A 5807-nucleotide genomic window follows, 5' to 3' on the forward strand; every position below is an offset into this window, starting at 1 on the left:
AGCAGCCCAAACCTGACATCTGGGGCACCCCCACAACACAACCTGCAGAAGTGGAGGGGACCTCAGCCCCACACCCTGGCTAAACTCCCTCTGCCAAGTGAATCCCCTTCAGTCAGAAGTAGATGGATATTCCAGTTTGATGCACAATCCTATTTGGCAGTGGCAGGAACAATCACAGCTGTAAGTCCAGCAGGAGAGCTGTGCTGCTCACGCTGTGTCTTGTGAACATCTGACCCAATTGATATCTTTTCATATTTCAGCTGCCCAGCACCTCCTACGTTCTTTAGCTGAAAGACAGCTGACTTGGAAAAGACACTGGAATAAGCTTTTTCTTTATGTAAATTACTCCTAAGAACAAAGTAAGTCCTAGTTCTTCATTTTTGCTTGTGAAATTATATATGGAGTTAGTCTAGCCGGTAATTTGCAGTCTTTTCATAAAGACAATCTCAACAACAAAAGATTAATGTCTTCCTCTAATTCACCCAAAGTGGAAGCAAGAAAATTATCTCTTCTCACTCCAGACAGCTTGTTTTTAATTTCTTTTAGTTTTGTGGCATCCAGAAGTCAGCATGGTTAACACCTCATATCTTCATTAGTGCTCCAAACATGAGCTCTAGAGTATTTTTGTACATAAATTACCCCACATTTTGCCTATTGATTTAATAATTCCTCATAGTTCTTCCCATGAAAAAACACTGAATCAGAATCAAAGGATCAAACAGATCCCTGGATCCAACCCCCACTCAAAATGCTACAGTATTTCAAGGAAGGTGAGGCCAGGGCAGTCTAGGAGAGTTTCATATTTATATTCTCCCTTCACTGTGGGTCATACATTTTTTGCAGTCACCTAGATCTAGTCCAGAGCACACATTAATGTTTATGATCTATATATACAAGACATGCTACAATTTAATTTAGTAAAGTCAGGCATTGCAGTTTTGCTGTAGATATGGTGGCTGCATCTTGGCAACAACATATTTCCTCTCAGTTAACAGGCTATGACAGGAGGCTTTTATCCCACCTGTAAGTACATTTTCTAAGATAACCGCATACTCTAATCTCTACCCATAATCACAGAATGGTTTGGAGGTGACCTTAAACATCATCTAGTTCCAACCCCCAATAATCAGAGTCATCTGTTCACTGCACCCTTTCTTTCTCCTTTTATAGAAGAGTTGGTTACCAGCAGGCAGAGGGGTCTGTAAAGGGAAGTACAAAGACTTGCAAAACCCAGAACTTCCTTTGTGACTACCTAAGGACTCAGTTCGGGTGAGAATCACTCTTTCTTTTACCCTTATAAGGCAATCCCACAGAAACCCGAAGGCAAATCAGGTGAGAAGCTGTGAAAGTACAGCTCCTACAACAGCCAGTTACAGGCAGAGCTGAACAACACGGATATAAAAGGGCATCAGGGGGTAGCTTTGGACTCTACCTTTTAAAGTCAAAGGAATTTCGTGCTGAGGTCACCCTACAGATGACCAGTGGGCTGAGCCTACAACTAGGTTCATCAAATAACATTATTGCAGGATTTCACTGTGATTGCAGATGGCTTGTGAAACTTCATGTCTCCATCAAAACAGGAAACACAGAGCCTAATGGCATTAAAAAGAGGTGAAATTACTTTTGTGTTCACTAGACCCTAGAACATGGATGAGGGTCTTTTATAATTTAACTCTTTTAACTCAAATGTGACCTCTTTTGCAAGGGCCAGAGCTGTGCAATATAATGCAACTGAAATGCTGAGCAATAACTGGGAAGTGAAAAGCATCAGACGTGTTTCCTCCATGTGACTTAGAGCAGCGCTTATCTACACTCCAGGCTGCAAGAGGGGTGAAACCTAATGGCTTCTTTTGAACTATAGTCCCAATCTCCCCTTCCCAGAAGGTGAATATACCCCCAAAATATCCTGCTGAAAAGTGCATCCGGTGTGATGTCATCATTTTTGGAGTTCTCAGATGCCTGTGGCTGAGAGGGCTGGTGTTCTGCTCATTGCATGTGTGAATGCAGCTAATTATAAGCTCTTTGGAACAGAAATCCTGTCTCTGTCTGCACAGTCTGGCACAGCAGGGTCCCTTTCTCAGCTGGCCTTCAGTGAGAACTCAGTTCGAGGCATGAATCATATCAAAGGTGAATCAGAGAGCTTCTGAGTCACTGACACCAGAGGGTAACAACCTTAACACATGTATACAAGACTAATGAGCTGCAAAATTTCTCTGTTCCAGCCCAAGAGAGGAGAAAAAATAATTTTAAAGAAACTAAAAGATAACTGAGTTAAAACAGATGTATTTGATATGAACACACAGCTGTTTATCTCATCATTGACATTCTATTTTGTTATCTTGAAATAATTTATTTTAACTGAAGGAGACTTACCTGAATGGAGAGATTTGAACTGAAATGAGGATTACCTGGAATTAAGATCATCTAGATTTTCTGTGGTCTTGGTAAACTAATAAAACCAAACGTACTCCATTTTATTTAAGCCTAAAGTATATAGTCTTTTAAATAAAATAGTTTGGGGGTTTGTGGTTTCGGTTTTTTCACTCTGCAGTCAAACACACGTCTATCGCCAGTTCACAAAATTAGCCACAATTGTTTATAGAACCTTCTTGTGTTTTCTTCCTCTCTTTTATACACCAGTATATTCTTGAATGTCCTTAAAAGGCATCTTAGTGTATTCTCTCATTCTTACTGGCAGAAACAAAGCAGTGGAGACACTTAACCAGCTCTGCTGAGTATCTGAAAATACACATGAGGAAGTGACGACTCGTTTAAGGAGAGCTGCGAATTGCTGCCCTTTTGCACCAGGTTTCTAGCTTGACTTTTTACACTCTGGGTGCAAAAAAAAGGCGTTGAAAGGGTGTTTAGCCTCTGACCTGGAAATTCCCCTACAGCAGGAGCGTAATCTGTGTGATTTAGTATGAGTACCTTGTGGCTTTAAGAGCTGGTTACCCTGCAGTTCACAGCCTAATGTCACAGGCAAGTGACAAAACGCCATCCAGGAGCAGGAAGCTCGGGTTAGATTGATGGGCAGGGCAAATAAACCCACAGTCCACAGTCACCTCTGTCACAAACGGGCAAGAAATGAACAAAAGAGAATAAATTCGAGCTAAGCCAGGCCAGGTACCTTTCAGTAGCTTTTGGCTGATTCTGAGCTCAGTAGTTGGAGAAAAGAGGTCATGAAATCATCATTTGTTTGTGAAGATGATACTGGTCAATCAGACTTAGCTGCCAGTCTTAGTGCAAGGTCAGTTAGACTAGAATCTCTAGTCTTGTATTTCCAGACTGAACAGAGATCCTACAGAAAGGGATAAAATATGAAACACAACCCATAAACCAAACAAATTTAAAAATCCAATTGCATGTGAAGCAATACATCCCCAGAAACACTAACCTTTACAAATAAATTAAAGAAGAAAAAGTTAGCTTGAATGAAAGCACTTTGTTTTTCTCATTCTGTATGTTTCTCTTTTCTCCTTAGGCAACAACAGGAAATTTATTAACGCTGATGGAAATCAAACAAACACACAGTAGACTTTTTCCAGGACCTGCTCATGTAGCCCAGGGAGGGACCTCCACCGAGAACCGAGTTTTGTCCTCACGGCCATTGCGCAGAGCTAATGGGAAAGGGATGAACTAATTTGTACACAAGCTTTTACCTCTAACACACAGTGTGCAAACGGGGGAATCCAAACGCGCTGTGAGCGGTGTTGAAGCCCGCAGTGTGGGTTCCGCAGCGAACTTCCTAAACGTGCGATGCCATCGTGTGGGCAAAGACGCCTCCAGCAGTTTCCAGAGGAACTCCGATGAATTTCATTGAATCCTACAATGTTTTGAGTTGTTTTGAGTGAAAATGGTCATCTCGGCCCTGCTACGGGCAGGGACACCTTCCACTAGCCCAGGCTGTGTTCACGTCACACGAACACCACATTAATTCCTTCATTTTTACTTGCTATGTCCTGACCCGCTGATACAAGCTGGGTAACTCCTTTGCCTCTAGCGGTGACCAGAGAGAATCTAAAACAGTATCCACCCTGGAATTCGGGTCAGTGTGTTTTTTTCAATCTGAGCTGGCAACAAGAAGAATATTCTACAGGTTTTTATGAAATTTTGCACCCATGAAGGTAAAAAAAAAACAACAAAAAAAAAACCACCCCACAATTAAAATGCGTGTTTTAACTTTATCAAGATTTTCACTAATTCCTGCAAAAGAGCAAAACAATGGGAGCTGTGCCATGGTTAGTACAGACAGAATTACAGAATCACAGAACGGGTTGGGTTAGAAGGGACCATAAAGATCATCTCATTCCAGCCCCTGCCATGGGCAGGGACACCTTTCACCATCCCAGGCTGCTCCAAGCCCCATCCATGCTGGCCTTGAAAACTTCTAGGGATGAGGGCATTAATAACTTCTCTGAGCAACTTATTTATTTTTTTCCTAAATTCTCCTTCTTTCGTACATTTCTGCTTTTTGTTGAAAACACACTGATCAGACTATTAATAAAAGTAAAATGCCAAAGCTGCTAACCTGTTCCATGGTACCTGGGTGCAGGAACACTCACAACATCAGGTTTGTGGGAATTTGCCCATCTCCCCCCATCTGGAAGGAGAAGGAGGCTTCACACCGAGCTTGGAGTGCAAGAAAATCAACCAGAGTGAGACAAAGCACGGACAAACAAGGTGTCACTGCTATGAAGGCAAAGGCCTTAGTGGGTTACAAGAACCAAACCCTGTGCCTGAAAGAACAAGGGGAGTAATGTAAATGAGATGGAAAGTTGTCAACCTGAAAAAATGTGAGTTCTGGGAACAGAGTTTTGCAACCACTGAGATTAAAATTTTTCTCCCAAGTATTCACATGTCTGACTAAGGCATGGCCAGTCCCTGTGACTTTGCACTTGTCCCTCAGCCCATGTACAGCCTTTTTACCTCTCAGCCTCAAACCAGCCTGATTTTGCCAGTCACGAGATAGAAACTGAACCTATTCATTGAGAAATTGTTGCGCTTTCCCTCCACTCCCCACTGCCATTGAAATTCACCAGAGCCTGAGTGTTTACCCTGAGAGTGACCTCTGTGTGTGTGTATTTATCACACACGCACACACAGCTTTTTCCTTCCCAAAGGCCACAACCTGCTTCCAGCACAGATCAGGGCCAGCAACACCTCCTCTCACAGACCTTCCCAGGACACTTTTGGGGATGCTTTTTAAAATGCTTCAGCACGGGGCACCCGGCAGCTCAGCCCTGACAGGAGCTGCTGGGGGTGGTCGCTGTGTCCCAGCTATAGCTCTGAATTTTTACTCTTTTTGAAACACGTTTTAGGGCCAGGGAGGCTGAGGGAAAAGGGATGCCTAAGGAAGAAGGGTCTCCTCAGGGAGGAGGGTTCCCTAAAGGAGAGTCTCTCAAGGAAGAAGGGTCTCCTCAGGGAGGACGGTCCCCTCAAAAAGGAGACTTTCCTCAGGGCGCAGGGTTCCCTCAAAAAGGAGAGAAGGGCTCGCTCAAAAATGGGGCTTTCCTCAGGGAGGAGTGTTCCCTCGAAAGGAGGGTTTCCTCAGGGAGAAGGGCTCCTTTAGGGAGACGGGTCTACTCAAAACTGAGGAACCTCTCCGGGAGGGGGATGGCCGCGCTCTCGCTGGTCTCCGGAGCTCTCAGGCTGCCTCCCCACCGCCTTCCACTGCGGGCTGCGGCACCGCCCGCCTCTCCCCTTCGGATCGCGGCGGCAACACTGCCGGTCCTCGCCTTCCCGGCCTCCCTCCCTCCGCCCGTCCCTCCCCGCGGCCGAGGGCCGGCCCCGCGCTCCGCCCCGGCCGG

This window comes from Corvus cornix, chromosome 11, assembly GCF_000738735.6.
Source record: "Corvus cornix cornix isolate S_Up_H32 chromosome 11, ASM73873v5, whole genome shotgun sequence".
Lineage (NCBI taxonomy): Eukaryota > Metazoa > Chordata > Aves > Passeriformes > Corvidae > Corvus > Corvus cornix.